This window comes from Cherax quadricarinatus, unplaced genomic scaffold, assembly GCF_038502225.1.
Source record: "Cherax quadricarinatus isolate ZL_2023a unplaced genomic scaffold, ASM3850222v1 Contig2217, whole genome shotgun sequence".
NCBI lineage: Eukaryota > Metazoa > Arthropoda > Malacostraca > Decapoda > Parastacidae > Cherax > Cherax quadricarinatus.
The window spans coordinates 7,657-28,637 of NW_027197243.1; the positions used below are offsets into that span (position 1 = coordinate 7,657).

General features: G+C 43.4%; 1 long non-coding RNA gene across 1 annotated transcript in view; it reads left to right on the forward strand.

Annotated features, from left to right (window-relative positions):
* Positions 1-5,871: 5,871 nt before the first annotated feature.
* The window catches only part of LOC138851809 (uncharacterized), a 50,863-nt gene continuing 35,753 nt past the window's right edge, over positions 5,872-20,981 (forward strand). The window contains exon 1 of the long non-coding RNA XR_011391419.1: positions 5,872-6,076. This is a non-coding gene — a long non-coding RNA (uncharacterized lncRNA). The remainder of the gene's footprint in view (positions 6,077-20,981) is intronic.

Consider the following 20,981-nt stretch of genomic DNA (forward strand, 5'->3'; position numbering starts at 1 on the left):
ATGAATGTGAGTCGACTACTGGGAACATCACGACGAACGACGCCAAGGAAGATAAAAACATTGTTGTTGCTGGGGATAGCCAATTTAGGTACATGGATAGGGCCTTCTGCTTGAAGGATAGGAGTAAGAGGCAGAGGGTTTATTTTCCTGGGGCTGGGATGAACGATATTGTTAGCCATTTGGATGACATCATGAGAGGTAATGGGAACAATCGTATTATCTGTCTCAGTGCTGGAGGTAACGATGTTGGCAGACATAGGAGTGAGGACCTGATTAGCAGGTATAGGTCAGCAATAGAGATAATTAGGAGGAAAGGTGGGAACCCTGTCATATATGGTATTTTGCCAAGGAGAGTTGGTAATGAATGGTTGTCCAGGGAAATTGGTGTCAATTGCTGGCTGAACAAATACTGTAAGGAAAATGCGGTAACATTCATTGACAACTGGGACCTCTTCTATGGCAGAAATGACGTGTGTGCCAGGGATGGGGTTCACTTATCTGGGTCTGGGGTGGGGGCACTGACAACTGCAGTGGAGGGAGCTGTTAGGACTTTAAACTAGGAATAGTTAGTGGTATGGGTTTTGGTGGGAATACAGTGAAGTCCCAGTGTAGCAATATTATGAGTTCTAGGGGAACTAGTAATATTCCCTGGCTCCATGGTTGGAGCTGCCAGATCTGTTACAATGTGAGCTGGCTCTTCCTCTTCCTCTGATGACATGGAGAGGTCTCACAACTTCTTCGCTAGAATTGCGCCCCACATTTCCAAATCCGAGTCCTCCGTCGTGTTCATGGAGCATCGTGGCCTCTTCTTTTCGGCAGGAGCCATGTGCCTATCTAGTGATAAGGTAGTGAACTCCGTGAACTGAGTGTGTGAACTGGAAAATGTGTCAAATGGATAAATAATAGGCAGTCTACCTGGGAGGAAGGTACGTGAGTATTTACAGGATGAAGTTAGGTTGAGAACGCAGGGTCAGGTGGAGAATGCTGCATGTGACAATCTACCGATTAGGGTTATAGAGTGTAATACCTTGGCTAGCTTGGAAGAGAGATTGGATTAGTATATGAGTAGAGTTTCTGCAGTGTTCCTCCATTCTTATGTTCTTATGTGGGATAGAGATGAAGAAATTTCTTGGCGAGGGGTTCAGCTATGTATAGAAGCCGTTATCCTGGTTCAAGTTGTTGGATATAGAGAAAAGTGATGATTCCAGGATTTTTCGATATTGAATGTTGTCTTCTCTGGCGATAAGTCTTGCGTTTCTGTGGTTGTGCGAAATTCGGTGTTGAACACAGGCATTCCTTGAATCGTCAGATCTGCCCGCGTACTGGTGTTCTGAGATACGTGTGTGGAGGTCTCTTGCTGTTTCATCCATGTATAATTTGCTGCAGTCATTACAAGGGATTATGTATACCCCTGCAGAGATATATATATATATATATATATATATATATATATATATATATATATATATATATATATATATATATGTCGTGCCGAATAGGCAGAACTTGCGATCTTGGCTTAAATAGCAACGCTCATCTTGCCATATAGGACAAGTGAAAATTTGTGTATGCAATAATTTCGCCAAAATCATTCTGAACCTAACGAAAAAAATATATTTCACTGTGTTTGTTTAGTATTAAATTATTGTAAACAAATCTAAAATATATTTAGTTGGGTTAGGCTAAAATAAATTGTTCTTGTTATAATAAGGTTAGGTAAGTTTTCTAAGATTCTTTTGGTGCAAAATTAAAAATTTTTACATTAACATTAATTAAAAAAAATATATCTTTAAACGTATAAGAGAAAATTTTAGAAAGGACTTAATTTTAAATGAGTTCTTGCTAATTGACCAGTTTTACATATTCGGCACATATATATATATAATATATATATATATATATATATATATATATATATATTATATATATATATATATATATATATATATATATATATATATATATATATATATATATATATATATATATATATACATATGTATATATACAAATATGGCATATACAGTACATGAGGCATATGTGAGAGATACATGTCTAGTACATATTGTTACGCGTTCGTCACTGATTATAATGCGAAAATCTCATCCAGCTCCTCAGAGCTGGGGCGCGTGCCCAAGATGCAGCAGGCATTACCCCTCTGAGCAGCAGCGCTGAGTCGCTGGAAAAGAAAACTAGCTGCCCTGGGATCCCTAGTTACCCTGATGAGTCTTTTGCCTAGCTCCTTAAGGAACTTAGATGCACTCTTTCCCCATGAGCCAAGGGTCTCTGAGCCTATGGGAACAAACATATAATGATGGGCAAGTTCTCCATATTTTCTAGACTTTTGGGACTCCCTGAAGCTGGCAGCTGCCCCTCCTTCCTCCCTGGTGTATTGGAGATAGGTATCAGCCAAGGCAGATGCACATGTGTAGTCCCACACCAACTGCTTGCCGTCTGTCCAGGCTTGAAGTGCAATACCATCTGGACGCTTTTAGCTGCCATCAGATCTGCATAGTTGGGGTGGCTCTCTTATTGCTGGACATCTGGTTGTTGTGAGGCTCCTCTTGATAATGTTATTAACCTCCTCATGTCTTGCAATCTTTCCCTCGGATTTACGGCACACAAGACCATGGTACCCGAATCGGTCTGCTGCTTCACTGCCACAAATACACCTGTGTTCGGCGAGAATAGGGGCGGCAAGTCGAAGGGCAACACCAATGCGGATGGTCTGTGGGTCGAGGCGTGTGCCAAGGCTGGAGTTGGGAACAGCCAACAGAAAGTCCCCTGCATGAGGAGCTCTCAAAGCCAGGAGGCGGGCTCTAACCTTCCCTGACACACTCTGAAGCATTGTTGAGGCTATATTCTCCACTACTGGACCATCCCAGTTCGACTGTTTTTAGTTGTTGGGGGGAGCAGGTCTGGTTTCAGAGCTCGTTAGATTATTGCGGATCATGGCTCTGTCAATGAATTTTTGTTCCTGGGCTCCAATCTTGTCTCTAAGATGTTCAGGGAGAATCGCTGCTACAAGCCCTCTGGATGCAATGCATGAGGACAGAAAAGCAGGTAGCGCAATCTGTGATGACTTGCGGACACCAATGCCTCCTAGTCTGACTGGAAGTGTAGCTTGGTTCCACTGCCCGTCTTCTAGAGTAAGGTTAAGTACTTTCGTAAAAATCTGCCTCAGGATACTGTCATATTCGTGCAGTATAGGGTTATCATATGAAGGTGCACATCTTAGGAAATATGTCAACCTGGGCAGACTCAAGCACTTTGTGAGAAGGTACAAGGTATCGTGGGTGTCAAGATTGCCTATTCGTTGTTCCATTCTCCTCAACTCTTCCAGTTTCTTCCTGAGAATTGTGTCAATGGCATCGCTTCCCAGAAGTGCTCCAAGCAAGACGCTATTTGTGGGGGCAATGACTGATGCTCCTGGCAGTTTTGATCTCTCTGCATCTATCACTTGTTAACTGACTGAGATGATTTCACAATTGGATGGATTCAGGATGAAACTCATTTTCTGTTCCCGTGTCATCACCTGTTTAAGATAATCTAGAAGGACTCCTTTGTACCTGCTAGTGTGCCATCATCCAGGAACCAGACATTTAGCTCACTGGTCAGTCTGACTGTGATTTCCCTAACCTTGAAATCTAATTTTACCACTGCATTGTCCTCAGGCAGGTTGTTGATATACTCCCTTGTTGCAGGAACGGCTGCTTCACTTTCTTGAGAGACCACAAAGTCAAGCTGGTTTGGTTGAAGCATCATATATTTCAACAAGTCGGCCGTCTCCCACCGAGGCAGGGTGACCCAAAAAGAAAGAAAATCCCCAAAAAGAAAATACTTTCATCATTCAACACTTTCACCTCACTCACACATAATCACTGTTTTTGCAGAGGTGCCCAGAATACAACAGTTTAGAAGTATATACGTATAAAAATACACAATATATCCCTCCAAACTGCCAATATCCCAAACTCCTCCTTTAGAGTGCAAGCATTGTACTTCCCATTTCCAGGACTCAAGTCCGGTTATATAAAATAACCGATTTCCCTGAATTCCTTCACTAAATATTACCCTGCTCACACTCCAACAGCTCGTCAGGTCCTAAATACCATTTGTCTCCATTCACTCCTATCTAACACGCTCACGCACGCTTGCTGGAAGTCCAAACCCCTCGCCCACAACACCTTCTTTACCCCCTCCCTCCAACCTTTTCGAGGACGACCCCTACCCCGCCTTCCTTCCCCTACAGATTTATACGCTCTCCATGTCATTCTACTTTGATCCATTCTCTCTAAATGACCAAACCACCTCAACAGACCATCTTCAGCCCTCTGACTAATACTTTTATTAACTCCACACCTTCTCCTAATTTTCACACCCCGAATTTTCTGCATAATATTTGCACCACACATTGCCCTTAGACAGGATATTAAACAACCATGGTGACATTACACATCCCTGTCTAAGACCTACTTTTACCGGGAAGTAGTCTCCCTCTCTTCTACACACCCTAACCTGAACCTCACTATCCTCATAAGAACTCTTTACAGCATTTAGTAACTTAACGCCTATTCCATATACTTGCAACATATGCCACATTGCTCCCCTATCCAGTCTATCATATGCCTTTTCTAAATCCATAAATGCAATAAAAACTTCCCTACCTTTATCTAAATACTGTTCACATATATGCTTCAATGTAAACACTTGATCTACACATCCCCTCCCCACTCTGAAGCCTCCTATATATATATATATACATATATATATATATATATATATATATATATATGTATATTTGTATATATATATATATATATATATGTGTATATATATGTATATATATATATATATATATATATATATATATATATATATATATATGTGTGTGTATATATATATATATATATGTATATATATATATATATATATATATGTGTATATATATGTATATTATATATATATATATGGATATATATATATATATGTATATATATATATATATATTTATATGTATATATATATATATATATATATATATATAAGATTCAATTATATATAAGATTCAATTATATTCCTGTCGACCATGGAATATAATTGAATCTTGTTTCATAAAAAGCAGTTTTGACAATAATATGAATATTTCCTTTGGTTTATATAAATTAGATCCATTTATAATTAATAGAATTTGGGAAGAATTTAATAATACACTGGACAAATAAATAGCTTGGGGGTGAGTTTTGCAAAGGACCTATCCAAGTTGGCTCGCCGCGCGTCACGTGTTTAACCGTTGTGGGATCTGATAGTGAGGTGCTGGCCGACCCCTTATATAGCTTCCTTGGATGCTTCACTTTCATAGTTCCTTGATAATGTGAGTAGTCACGAAAGCGCTTGGAATTTCTCTATTCTTTCAGAGTGATTGTTTTGCATATATATGTATATATATATATATATATATATATATATATATATATATATATATATATATATATATATATATATATATATATATATATATATATTTAATCTCTTATACCTTTAAAGATATATTTTTCTCGTTTATTTTAATGTAAAAATTAATAATTTTGTACCAAAACAATCTTAGAAAACTTACGTAACCTTATTATAACAAGCACAATTTAATTTAGCTTAATCCAACTAAATATATTTTATTTATGTTTACAATAATTTAATAATAAACAAACATAATACGACTCCAAAGGAAATAGGGGAGGTTAATCAGGAACGATAACTCTAAAAGAGGGGGGGGGGAGATAAGCTATAATTCTTTGGATTAAGATCTATCTAACAGCATTTAGACAGCTTTCGTGAAGGGACATGGACCAAATCCCACAACATGTGATCTTACTAAAACCTTATGTCTAACCTGTGTGTGTGTTTGGCAGAGTGGTGGTGGGGGCGCCTCGGGGTAGAAGCTCCCCAGAGGAAGTGCCCAGGGGAAGTAACGCCACGGGTAGCAACTACAGCTTACCACTGGGGAACATCCATGTGTGTGGTCCCTTCACTGATCACTGTCACCCACTGTCTTCACTGCCCAGCCTCTCTTACCAGGGTGAGTATACTGTCCATGGTGAGTATACTGTCCACGGGTGAGTATACTGTCCAGTGTGAGTACACTGTCCACGGGTGAGCATACTGCCCAAGATGTGTTTACTGTCTCTTCCTTCACTGCCTAGCCTCTCTTACCAGGGTGAGTATAGTGTCAAGGGTGAGTATACTGTCCTCGGGTGAGTATACTGTCCAGGATGAGTATACTGTCTCTCCCTTCACTGCCCAGTCTCTCTTACCAGGGTGAGTATAGTGTCCAGGGTGAGTATAGTGTCCAGGGTGAGTATACTGTCCAGGGTGAGTATACTGTCCACGGGTGAGAATACTGTCCAGAGTGAGTATACTGTCCAGGGTGAGTATACTGTCCAGGGTGAGTATACTGTGCAGGGTGAGTATACTGTCCAGGGTGAGTATACTGTCCAGGGTGAGTATACTGTCCAGGGCGAGTATACTGTCCAGGATGAGTATACTGTCTCTCCCTTCACTGCCCAGTCTCTCTTACCAGGGTGAGCATAGTGTCCAGGGTGAGTATACTGTCCAGGGTGAGTATACTGTCCAGTGTGGGTATACTGTCCACGGGTGAGTAAACTGCCCAGGATGTGTTTACTGTCTCTTCCTTCACTGCCCAGCCACTCTTACCAGGGTGAGTATAGTGTCAAGGGTGAGTATACTGTCCTCGGGTGAGTATACTGTCCAGGATGAGTATACTGTCTCTCCCTTCACTGCCCAGTCTCTCTTACCAGGGTGAGTATAGTGTCCAGGGTGAGTATAGTGTCCAGGGTGAGTATAGTGTCCAGGGTGAGTATACTGTCCAGGGTGAGTATACTGTCCACGGGTGAGAATACTGTCCAGAGTGAGTATACTGTCCAGGGTGAGTATACTGTCCAGGGTAAGTATACTGTGCAGGGTGAGTATACTGTCCAGGGTGAGTATACTGTCCAGGGTGAGTATACTGTCCAGGATGAGTATACTGTCTCTCCCTTCACTGCCCAGTCTCTCTTACCAGGGTGAGTATAGTGTCCAGGGTGAGTATACTGTCCAGGATGAGTATACCTCAAGGTTACCTGGAGGTTATTCCGGGGATCAACGCCCCCGCGGCCCGGTCCATGACCAGGCCTCCCGATGGATCAGGGCCTGATCAACTAGGCTGTTACTGCTGGCCGCACGCAGTCCAACGTACGAGCCACAGCCCGGCTGATCCGGCACTGACTTTAGGTATCTGTCCAGCTCTCTCTTGAAGGCAGCCAGGGGTTTATTGGCAATTCCCCTAATGCTTGATGGGAGGCTGTTGAACAGTTTTGGGCCCCGGACACTTATGGTGTTTTCTCTTAGTGTACCAATGGCGCCCCTACTTTTTATTGGCGGCATTTTGCATCGCCTGCCCAGTCTTTTACTTTCGTAGGGAGTGATTTCTGTGTGCAGATTTGGGACCATTCCTTCCAAGATTTTCCAAGTGTAGATTATGATATATCTCTCCCTCCTGCGTTCCAACGAGTACAAGTCAAGTGCTTCCAAGCGTTCCCAGTAGTTAAGGTGCTTGACAGAACTTATACGTGCAGTAAAGGATCTCTGTACACTCTCTAGATCTGCGATTTCACCTGCTTTGTATGGAGATGTTAATGTACAGCAGTATTCCAGCCTAGAGAGAACAAGTGATTTGAAAAGGATCATCATGGGCTTGGCATCTCTCGTTTTGAAAGTTCTCATTATCCATCCTATCATTTTCTTTGCACGTGCGATCGTGGCACTGTTGTGATCCTTGAAAGTGAGATCCTCAGACATTACTACTCCCAGGTCCCTTACATTATTTTTCCGCTCTATTGTATGGCCGGAGTCAGTAGTTATTATCTAGTTATTATCTCCTCCAGTTTTCCATAACAGAGTAGTTGGAATTTGTCCTCATTGAACATCATATTGTTTACCGTTGCCCACTGGAAAACTTTGTTTATATCTTCTTGGAGGTTAACCGCGTCCTCAGCAGATGACAGCCTCATGCAGATCCTAGTATCATCCGCAAAGGATGATACGGTGCTGTGGTGTATATCTCTGTTTATGTCTGATATGAGGATAAGGAATAAGATGGGGGCGAGTACTGTGCCTTGTGGAACAGAGCTCTTCACTATGGCAGCCTCCGATTTAACTCTGTTGACCACTACTCTTTGTGTTCGATTTGTTAGGAAGTTGAAGATCCATCTCCCCACTTTCCCAGTTATTCCTTTAGCACGTATTTTATGGGCTATTACGCCATGATCGCATTTGTCAAATGCTTTTGCAAAGTCTGTGTATATTACATCTGCATTCTGATTTTCTTCCAGTGCATCCAAGGCCATGTCATAGTGATCCAATAGTTGTGAGAGGCAGGAGCGACCTGCCCTGAACCCATGTTGCCCTGGATCGTGCAGATTTTGGGAATCCAGGTGATTTGCAATCCTGCTTCTTAGCACTCTTTCAAAGATTTTTATGATGTGGGACGTCAGAGCTATTGGTCTATAGTTCTTAGCTAATGCTTTGCTGCCACCTTTATGGAGTGGGGCTATATCCGTTGTTTTAAGTGACTGTGGAATTTCACCCATGTCCAAGCTCCTCCTCCATAGTGTACTTAAGGCACGCGAGAGGGATGCTGTCCAGTGTGAGCATACTGTCCACGGGTGAGTATACTGTCTCTCCTTTCACTGCCCAGTCTCTATTACCAGAGTGAGTATACTGTCCAGGGTGAGTATACTATCCACGGGTGAGTATACTGTCCAGTGTGAGTATACTGTCCACGGGTGAGTATACTGTCTCTCCTTTCACTGCCCAGGCTCTGGTGAGTATACTGTCTCTCCTTTCACTGCCCAGGCTCTATTACCAGGGTGAGTATACTGTCCAGGATGAGTATACTGTCCACGGGTGAGTATACTGTCCACGGGTGAGAATGCTGTTTATTCACTGGCAAGTCTCTCTTACCAGGGTGAGTATAGTGTCCAGGGTGAGTATGCTCTCCAGGGTGAGCATACTGTCCACGGTGAGTATATTGTCTCTCCCTTCACTGCCCAGTATCTCTTACCAGAGTTAGTATACTGTCCAGGGTGAATATACTGTTTCTCCCTCCACTGCCCAGTCTCTTTTTCCAGGGTGAGTACACTGTCTCTCCCTTCGCTTTTCAAGGTGAGTATACTCTCTCTTCCTTCGCCGTCCAGGGTAAGTATATTGTCTCTCCCTTCCCCGTCCAGGGTGAGTATACTGTCTCTCCCTTCACTGTACAGGGTGAGCATACTGTCTCTCCCTTCACTGTTCAGGGTGAGTAATACTGCCCAACGTAAATATACCCTCCAGGGTGAGAATAATGCCCACGGTAAATATACTGTCTCTCCCTTCACTGGTCAGTCTCTCTTACCTGGGTGAGTAATACTGTCCAGGGTGAGTATACTCTCCAGAGTGAGTACACTGTCCAAGGTGAGTATACTGTCTCTCCCTTCACTGTACAGGGTGAGTAATACTGCCCAACTTGAATATACTCACCAGGATGAGAATACTGTCCACGGTGAGTATACTGCCTCTCCCTTCACTGTTCAGTCTCTCTTACCTGGGTGAGTAATACTTTCAAGGGTGAGTATATTATCTCTCCTTCACTGTCCAGGGTGAGTATACAGTCTGTCCCTTCTCTGTCCAGGGTGAGTATACTGTCTCTCCCTTAACTGTCCAGTCTCTCTTACCAGGGAGGGTAATACTGTCCAGGGTGACTACACACTCCAGTTTGAGTATACTGCCCACGGTGAGTATACTGTCTCTCCTTCACTGTCCAGTATCTCTTCCCAGGGTGAGTATGCATTCTCTCCCTTCACTGTCCAGTCTCTTTTGTCAGGGAGAGCAATACTGTCCAGGGTGAGTATATTGCTCACGGTGAGTATACTCTCTCCATTCATTGTCCAGGGTGAGTACACTCTCTCTCCTTTCACTGCCCAGGGTGAATATACTGTAAGCATACTCCTTCACTACAAGTGAGTGTACTGTCTCTCTCCACTGTCCAGGGTGAGTATACTCTCTCTCCCTTCACTGCCCAGGGTGAGTAGATTATCTCTCTCTTCACTATCCAGGGTGAGTATACTGTTTCTCCTTTCACTGCCCAGGGTAAGTATACTGTTAGTGTACTCCTTCACTATCCAGGAGAGTGTACTGTCTCTCTCTTCACTGTCCAGGATGAGTATACTGTCTCTCCCTTCTCTGTCCAGGGTGAGTATACTGTCTCTCCCTTCATTGTCCAGGGTGGGTACACTGTCTTTCCTTCCAATGCCCAGGGTGAATATACTGTGAGTATACTCCTTCGCTATCCAGGTGAGTATACTGTCTCTCCCTTCACTGTCCAGGGTGAGTATACTGTCCAGGGTGAGTATACTGTCCACGGGTGAGAATACTGTCCAGAGTATACTCTCCAGGGTTAGTATACTGTCCAGGGTGAGTATACTGTCCAGAGTGAGTATACTGTCCAGGGTGAGTATACTGTCTATGGTGAGCATACTGTCCAGGGCGAGTATACTGTCCAGGATGAGTGTACTGTCTCTCCCTTCCCTGCCCAGTCTCTCTTACCAGGGTGAGAATAGTGTCCGGGTGATTATACTGTCCAGGGTGAGTATACTGTCCACGGGTGAGAATATTGTCCAGAGTGAGTATACTGTCCAGGGTGAGAATACTGTCCAGAGTGAGTATACTGTCCAGGGTGAGTATACTGTCCAGGGTGAGTATACTGTCCAAGGGTGAGTAAACCGCCCAGGATGTGTTTACTGTCGCTTCCTTCACTGCCCAGCCTCTCTTACCAGGGTGAGTATACTGTCCATGATGAGTATACCGTCACTTCCTTCACTGCCCAGCCTCTCTTACCAGGGTGAGTATACTTTCCAGGGTGATTATACTGTCCAGGGTGAGTATACCGTGTCTCCCTTCACTACCCAGTCTCTCTTACCAAGTATAGTGCTCATGGTGAGTACACTGTCCACGGTGAGTATTTTGCTCTCTGGTGAATATGCTGTCCACGGATGAGTATACCGTCTCTACCTCCACTGCCCAGTCTCTCTTTCCAGGGTGAGTATAGTGTCCAGGGTGAGTATACTGTCCACGGGTGAGTATACTGTCTCTCCTTTCACTGCCCAGTCTCTATTACCAGGGTGAGTATACTGTCCAGGGTGAGTATACTGTCCACGGGTGAGTATACTGTCCAGTGTGAGTATACTGTCCACGGGTGAGTATACTGTCTCTCCTTTCACTGCCCCGTCTCTATTACCAGAGTGAGTATACTGTCCAGGGTGAGTATACTATCCACGGGTGAGTATACTGTCAAGTGTGAGTATACTGTCCACGGGTGAGTATACTGTCTCTCCTTTCACTGCCCAGGCTCTATTACCAGGGTGAGTATACTGTCCAGGATGAGTATACTGTCAAGGGTGAGTATACTGTCCACGGGTGAGAATGCTGTTTATTCACTGGCAAGTCTCTCTTACCAGGGTGAGTATAGTGTCCAGGGTGAGTATGCTCTCCAGGGTGAGCATACTGTCCACGGTGAGTATATTGTCTCTCCCTTCACTGCCCAGTATCTCTTACCAGAGTTAGTATACTGTCCAGGGTGAATATACTGTTTCTCCCTCCACTGCCCATTCTCTTTTACCAGGGTGAGTACACTGTCTCTCCCTTCGCTTTTCAAGGTGAGTATACTCTCTCTTCCTTCGCCGTCCAGGGTGAGTATATTGTGTCTCCCTTCACTGTACAGGGTGAGTATACTGTCTCTCCTTTCACTGTCCAGGGTGAGTAATACTGCCCAACGTAAATATACTCTCCAGGGTGAGAATACTGCCCACGGTAAGTATACTGTCTCTCCCTTCACTGGTCAGTCTCTCTTTCCTGGGTGAGTAATACTGTCCAGGGTGAGTATACTCTCCATAGTGAGTATACTGTCCAAGGTAAGTATACTGTCTCTCCCTTCACTGTCCAGGGTGAGTAATACTGCCCAACTTGAATATACTCACCAGGATGAGAATACTGTCCACGGTGAGTATACTGTCTCTCCCTTCACTGTTCAGTCTCTCTTACCTGAGTGAGTAATACTGTCCAGGGTGAGTATACTGTCTCTCCTTCACTGTCCAGGGTGATTATACTGTCTCTCCCTTAACTGTCCAGTCTCTCTTACCAGGGAGGGTAATACTGTCCAGGGTGAGTACACACTCCAGTTTGAGTATACTGCCCACGGTGAGTATACTGTCTCTCCTTCACTGTCCAGTATCTCTTACCAGGGTGAGTATACATTCTCTCCCTTGACTGTCCAGTCTCTTTTGTCAGGGAGAGTAATACTGTCCAGGGTGAGTATATTGCTCACGGTTAGTATACTCTCTCCATTCATTGTCCAGGGTGAGTACACTCTCTCTCCTTTCACTGCCCAGGGTGAGTATACTGTAAGTATACTCCTTCACTACAGGTGAGTGTACTGTCTCTCTCTCCACTGTCCAGGGTGAGTATACTCTCTCTCCCTTCACTGCCCAGGGTGAGTAGATTGTCTCTCCCTTCACTATCCAGGGTGAGTATACTGTTTCTCCTTTCACTGCCCAGGGTGAGCATACTGTTAGTGTACTCCTTCACTATCCAGGAGAGTGTACTGTCTCTCTCTTCACTGTCCAATTGTGACCCCTTGTTTCTGTGTTCCCTCTCTGGAACATCCTTTCTCTGTCTACCTTGTCTATTCCACGCATTATTTTGTATGTTGTTATCATGTCTCCCCTGACCCTTCTGTCCTCCAGTATCGTCAGTCTGATTTCCCTCAACCTTTCTCCATAGTACATTCCCCTGAGCTCCGGAACTAGCCTTGTAGCAAACCTTTGATCCTTCTCTAATTTCTTGACGTGCTTGAACAGGTGTGGGCTCCAAACTGGTGCTGCATACTCCAGTATGAGCCTGACGTACACAGTGTACAGTGTCTTGAACGATTCCTTACTAAGGTATCTGAACGCTATTCTCAGGTTTACCAGGCGCCCATATGCTCCAGCAGTTATCTGGTTGATGATGCTCGGTGTTATGGTCACCCGAAGATCTTTCTCCTTGAGTGAGATTTGCAGCCTTTGCCCACCTAGCCTATACTCTGTCTGCGGTCTTCTTTGCTCTTCCCCAATCTTCATGACTTTGCATTTGCCAGGGTTGAAATCGAGAAGCCAGTTGCTGCACCACATGTCCAGCCTATCCAGGTCTCTTTGTAGTCCTGCCTGATACTCAACCGATTTAATCCTTCTCATTAACTTAACATCATCTGCGAACAGGGACACTTCAGAGTCTATCCCTTCCACCATGTCATTCACATACATCAAAAATAGCACTGGTCCTAGGACTGACCCCTGTGGCACCCCGCTCTTCACAGTTGCCCACTGTGATACCTCATCACGTACCATGACCCGTGTGTGTGTGTGTGTGTGTGTGTGTGTGTGTGTGTGTGTGTGTGTGTGTGTGTGTGTGTGTGTGTGTGTGTGTGTGTGTGTGTATGTGTGTGTACTCACCTAATTGTAGTTGCATTGATAGAGTCATAGCTCCTGGCCCCGCCTCTTCACTGGTCGCTACTAGGTCCACTCCCTCCCTGCTCTATGAACTTTGTGATACCTCTTTATAAAACTGTGTATGGACCCTGCCTCCACTACATCACTCTCCAGATTGTTCCACTTCCTGACAACTCTATAACTGAAAAATTAGTTCCTAACATCCCTGGGACTCATGTGAATTTATAACTTCCAGTTGTGACCCCTTGTTTCTGTGTTACGTCTCTGAAACATTCTGTACCTATCCAGCTTTTCAATTCCCCTCAGAATTTTATATTTGTTATTATGTCTTCCCCATCCCTCCTGTCCTCCAGTGTCATCAGGATGGGTTTTCTTAACCTCTCCTCGTAAGTCAAACCCCCTCAGCTCTTCTTGTTGGAACCTTTTAACTTTCTCTAATTTCTTGACGTGTTTGATTAGGTGTGAGTTCCATACTAGTCCTGCATACTCCAGTATGAGCCTGACGTACACGGTGGACAGTGTCTTGAATGACTCCTTACTTAGATGTCGAAACGCTATTCTCAGGTTCACCAGGCAACTGTATACTGCAGCAGTTATATGGTTGATGTGCGCCTCAGGAGATGTGCCTGGTCTTTCACCCCAAGATCCTTTCCTATGAGTGAGTTTTACAACTTCTGACCTCTTAGGCTGTACTCCGTCTGCGGTCTCTTTTTTCCTTCCCAAACTTTATAACTTTGCACTTACTGGGGTTAAATTCCAGGAGCCAATTGCCGGACCAGGCATGGAACCTGACCAGATATCCTTGTAGGCTTACTTGGTCCTCGTCCGCTTGTATTCTTCTCGTTAGTTTCACATCTGCAAACAAGGACACCTCTCGTCTCTCCCTTTCGTCATGTCATTCACATATACATGAAAGTATCAGATCGTTGTGGAGCCCCACTTGATACCCGCGCCCCCTCCTCTCGTGACGACACACATTATTTTCCTTTCTGTCAGGTACTCCTTGATCCACTGCCTGCCATTCCTGTCTGTTCCTCTAGCTTTTCCACCAATCTCTTGTGTGGTACTGTGTCGTAAGCCTTCTTACAGTCCAAGAAGATGCAGTCTACCCATCTCTCTCTCTCTCTCTCTCTCTCTCTCTCTCTCTCTCTCTCCTGTCTTACTCCTGTTACCCTGTCATAGAAGTCCAACAAGTTTGTGAGGCAGGATTTCCCTTCCCTGAAACCATGCTGGTTGTCTGTATTAATCCATTCCTTCCCAGGTGCTCCACCACTCTTTTCTTGTGTGTGTGTGTTTTAGTGAGCTCTATCAACTCTACTTTGTGGTATCCACTTTCCAACCCATGTATGTAGACAGCCTCATCTTCATAATACATTTATTCCACCTTGTTCACTTTACTCACACTGAAATTTTTTCCGTCCTGGTTCCCTTGGCTTATAATTGTGAGGCGTCGTTCAATCAGTTTCTAACCTCTTGATGCCTCTGAGTATCATGTATGTTGTGATCATGTTTCCTACAGCTGACGGAACCTTCAAACTATCTTAGACTATCGTAAACTATCTTAAACCATCTTAAACTATCTTAAACCATCGTAAACTATCTTAAACCATGTTATTCTGTCTTAAACTCTCTTAACTTTGAAGTGAAAATTTCACGCTTGTCTCTTACGTACCAGTACTGATCTTACATTGTAAAGTACTGATCTAATATACTCCAGTTCTGGTCTAATATACTCCAGTACTGATCTTACATTGTCCAGTACTGGTCTAATATACTCCAGTTTTGGTCTAATATACTCCAGTACTGATCTTACATTGTCAAGTACTGATCTAATATATTCCAGTTCTGGTCTAATATACTCCAGTACTGATCTTACATTGCTCAGTACTGGTCTAATATACTCCAGTTTTGGTCTAATATACTCCAGTACTGATCTTACATTGTCCAGTACTGATCTAATATACTCCAGTTTTGGTCTAATATAGTCCAGTGCTGATCTTACATTGTGCAGTGCTGGTCTAATATGCTCCAGTACTGATCTTAAATTGTTTAGTGCTGGTCTAATATACTCCAGTACTGATCTTCAATTGTCCAGTGCTGGTCTAATATACTCCAGTTCTGGTCTAATATACTCCAGTATTGATCTTACATTGCCCAGTACTTGTCTAATATACTCCAGTTCTGATCTAATATACACCAGCACTGATCTTACATTGTCTGGTGCTGGTCTAATATACTCTAGTTCTGGTCTAATATAGTCCAGTATTAATCTTACATTGTCCAGTGCTGGTCTAATATATTCCAGATCTGGTCTAATATACTCTAGTTCTGATTTAATATACTCCAGTTCTGGTCTTACATACTCTAGTACTGGTCTAACATACTCCATTACTGGTTTAACTTATTCCAGTACCGGTCTAGCATACTCCAGTACTGGTAGTACATACTCCAGTACTGGTCTAATATTCTTGTCTTACATTGTCCAGTACTGGTCTAATATATACCAGTACTGATCTTACATTGTCCAGTGCTGGTCTAATATACTCTAGTTCTGGTTTAATACATTTCAGTTCTGGTTTAATATACTCCCGTTCTGGTCTTACATACTCCAGTACTGGTCTAATATACTCCACTACTGGTCTTACATTGTCCAGCACATTTCTAATATACTCCAGGACTGGTCTAATGTACTACAGGACTGGTCTAATATACTCCAGCACTGGTCTAATTTACTCCAGGACTGATCTAATATACTCCAGTACTAGTCTTATATACTCCAGTACTGGTTTGACATATTCCAGTGCTGATCGTACGTACTCCAATTGTCTTGCATTGTCTAGTACCAATGTAACATTCTTCAGTACTGGTGTAACATTCTTCAGTACTGGTGTAACATTCTTCAGTACTGGTGTAACATTCTTCAGTACTGGTGCAACATTCTTCAGTACTGGTGTAACATTCTTCAGTACTGGTGTAACATTCTTCAGTACTGGTGTAACATTCTTCAGTACTGGTGTAACATTCTTCAGTACTGGTGTAACATTCTTCAGTACTGGTGCAACATTCTTCAGTACTGGTGTAAAATTCTTCAGTACTGGTGTAACATTCTTCAGTACTGGTGTAACATTCTTCAGTACTGGTGTAACATTCTTCAGTACTGGTGTAACATTCTTCAGTAATGGTGTAACATTCTTCAGTACTGGTGTAACATTCTTCAGTACTGGTGCAACATTCTTCAGTACTGGTGTAACATTCTTCAGTACTGGTGCAACATCCTTCAGTACTGGTGTAACATTCTTCAGTACTAGTGCAACATCCTTCAGTACTGGTGTAACATTCTTCAGTACTGGTGTAACATTCTTCAGTACTGGTGCAACATCCTTCAGTACTGGTGTAACATTCTTCAGTACTAGTGCAACATCCTTCAGTACTGGTGTAACATCCTTCAGTACTGGTGTAACATTCTTCAGTACTGGTGTAACATTCTTCAGTACTGGTGCAACATCCTTCAGTACAGGTGTAACATTCTTCAGTACTGGTGTAACATTCTTCAGTACTGGTGTAACATTCTTCAGTACTGGTGTAACATTCTTCAGTACTAGTGTAACATTCTTTACTTAATACTGGTGCAACATTCTTCGGTACTGGTGTAACATTCTTCAGTACTGGTGTAACATTCTTCAGTACTGGTGTAACATTCTTCAGTACTGGTGTAACATTCTTCAGTACTGGTGTAACATTCTTCAGTACTGGTGTAACATTCTTCAGTACTGGTGTAACATTCTTCAGTACTGGTGTAACATTCTTCAGTACTGGTGTAACATTCTTCAGTACTGGTGTAACATTCTTCAGTACTGGTGCAACATTCTTCAGTACTGGTGTAACATTCTTCAGTACTAGTGTAACATTCTTCGGTACTGGTGTAACATTCTTCAGTACTGGTGTAACATTCTTCAGTACTAGTGTAACATTCTTCGGTACTGGTGTAACATTCTTCAGTACTGGTGCAACATTCTTCAGTACTGGTGTAACATTCTTCAGTACTGGTGTAACATTCTTCAGTACTGGTGCAACATTCTTCAGTACTGGTGTAACATTCTTCAGTACTAGTGTAACATTCTTCGGTACTGGTGTAACATTCTTCAGTACTGGTGTAACATTCTTCAGTACTAGTGTAACATTCTTCGGTACTGGTGTAACATTCTTCAGTACTGGTGCAACATTCTTCAGTACTGGTGTAACATTCTTCGGTACTGGTGTAACATTCTTCAGTACTGGTGTAACATTCTTCAGTACTGGTGTAACATTCTTCAGTACTGGTGTAACATTCTTCAGTACTAGTGTAACATTCTTCGGTACTGGTGTAACATTCTTCAGTACTGGTGCAACATTCTTCACTGGAGTTTACCTGGAGAGAGTTCCGGGGGTCAACGCCCCCGCGGCCCGGTCTGTGACCAGGCCTCCTGGTGGATCAGAGCCTGATCAACCAGGCTGTTGCTGCTGGCTGCACGCAAACCAACGTACGAGCCACAGCCCGGCTGATCAGGAACCGACTTTAGGTGCTTGTCCAGTGCCAGCTTGAAGACTGCCAGGGGTCTGTTGGTAATCCCCCTTATGTATGCTGGGAGGCAGTTGAACAGTCTCGGGCCCCTGACACTTATTGTATGGTCTCTTAACGTGCTAGTGACACCCCTGCTTTTCATTGGGGGGATGTTGCATCGTCTGCCAAGTCTTTTGCTTTCGTAGTGAGTGATTTTCGTGTGCAAGTTCGGTACTAGTCCCTCTAGGATTTTCCAGGTGTATATAATCATGTATCTCTCCCGCCTGCGTTCCAGGGAATACAGGTTTAGGAACCTCAAGCGCTCCCAGTAATTGAGGTGTTTTATCTCCGTTATGCGCGCCGTGAAGGTTCTCTGTACATTTTCTAGGTCAGCAATTTCACCTGCCTTGAAAGGTGCTGTTAGTGTGCAGCAATATTCCAGCCTAGATAGAACAAGTGACCTGAAGAGTGTCATCATGGGCTTGGCCTCCCTAGTTTTGAAGGTTCTCATTATCCATCCTGTCATTTTTCTAGCAGATGCGATTGATACAATGTTATGGTCCTTGAAGGTGAGATCCTCCGACATGATCACTCCCAGGTCTTTGACGTTGGTGTTTCGCTCTATTTTGTGGCCAGAATTTGTTTTGTACTCTGATGAAGATTTAATTTCCTCGTGTTTACCATATCTGAGTAATTGAAATTTCTCATCGTTGAACTTCATATTGTTTTCTGCAGCCCACTGAAAGATTTGGTTGATGTCCGCCTGGAGCCTTGCAGTGTCTGCAATGGAAGACACTGTCATGCAGATTCGGGTGTCATCTGCAAAGGAAGACACGGTGCTGTGGCTGACATCCTTGTCTATGTCGGATATGAGGATGAGGAACAAGATGGGAGCGAGTACTGTGCCTTGTGGAACAGAGCTTTTCACCGTAGCTGCCTCGGACTTTACTCTGTTGACGACTACTCTCTGTGTTCTGTTAGTGAGGAAATTATAGATCCATCGACCGACTTTTCCTGTTATTCCTTTAGCACGCATTTTGTGCGCTATTACGCCATGGTCACACTTGTCGAAGGCTTTTGCAAAGTCTGTATATATTACATCTGCATTCTTTTTGTCTTCTAGTGCATTTAGGACCTTGTCGTAGTGATCCAATAGTTGAGACAGACAGGAGCGACCTGTTCTAAACCCATGTTGCCCTGGGTTGTGTAACTGATGGGTTTCTAGATGGGTGGTGATCTTGCTTCTTAGGACCCTTTCAAAGATTTTTATGATATGGGATGTTAGTGCTATCGGTCTGTAGTTCTTTGCTGTTGCTTTACTGCCCCCTTTGTGGAGTGGGGCTATGTCTGTTGTTTTTAGTAACTGTGGGACGACCCCCGTGTCCATGCTCCCTCTCCATAGGATGGAAAAGGCTCGTGATAGGGGCTTCTTGCAGTTCTTGATGAACACGGAGTTCCATGAGTCTGGCCCTGGGGCAGAGTGCATGGGCATGTCATTTATCGCCTGTTCGAAGTCATTTGGCGTCAGGATAACATCGGATAGGCTTGTGTTAACCAAATTTTGTGGCTCTCTCATAAAAAATTCATTTTGATCTTCGACTCTCAGTCTGGTTAGCGGCTTGCTAAAAACTGAGTCATATTGGGACTTGAGTAGCTCACTCATTTCCTTGCTGTCATCTGTGTAGGACCCATCTTGTTTAAGTAGGGGCCCAATACTGGACGTTGTTCTCGACTTTGATTTGGCATAGGAGAAGAAATACTTTGGGTTTCTTTCGATTTCATTTATGGCTTTTAGTTCTTCCCGCGATTCCTGACTCCTATAAGATTCCTTTAGCTTAAGTTCGATGCTTGCTATTTCTCTGACCAGTGTCTCCCTACGCATTTCAGATATATTGACCTCTTTTAGCCGCTCTGTTATTCTTTTCCGTCGCCTGTAAAGGGAGCGCCTGTCTCTTTCTATTTTACATCTACTCCTCCTTTTTCTTAGAGGAATAAGCCTTGTGCATACATCGAGTGCCACCAAGTTAATCTGTTCTAGGCATAAGTTGGGGTCTGTGTTGCTTAGTATATCTTCCCAGCTTATATCGGTTAGGACTTGGTTTACTTGGTCCCACTTTATGTTTTTGTTATTGAAGTTGAATTTGGTGAATGCTCCCTCGTGACTAGTCTCATTATGTCGGTCTGGGGCTCCACGCATACATGTCTGAACCTCAATTATGTTGTGATCTGAGTATATTGTTTTTGATATGGTGACATTTCTTATCAGATCATCATTGTTAGTGAAGATGAGGTCTAGTGTATTCTCCAGTCTAGTAGGCTCTATTATTTGCTGGTTTAAATTGAATTTTGTGCAGAGATTTAAAAGCTCGTGTGAGTGTGAGTTTTCATCAGAGCTGCCTCCTGGTGTTATTACTGCAACAATATTATTTGCTATATTCCTCCATTTTAGGTGCCTTAAGTTGAAATCCCCCAGGAGCAAGATGTTGGGTGCAGGAGCTGGAAGATTTTCCAGACAGTGGTCAATTTTTAACAGCTGTTCCTGGAATTGCTGGGATGTTGCATCCGGAGGCTTGTAGACTACCACAATGACTAGGTTTTGGTTCTCGACCTTTACTGCTAAAACTTCCACTACATCATTTGAGGCATTTAGCAGTTCTGTGCAAACAAGTGACTCTGCAATGTACAGGCCACCCCCCCCCCCTTTTGCCTGTTCACTCTGTCACATCTGTATAGGTTGTAACCTGGGATCCATCATTCTTCAGTACTGGTGTAACATTCTTCAGTACTGGTGTAACATTCTTCAGTACTGGTGTAACATTCTTCAGTACTGGTGTAACATTCTTCAGTACTGGTGTAACATTCTT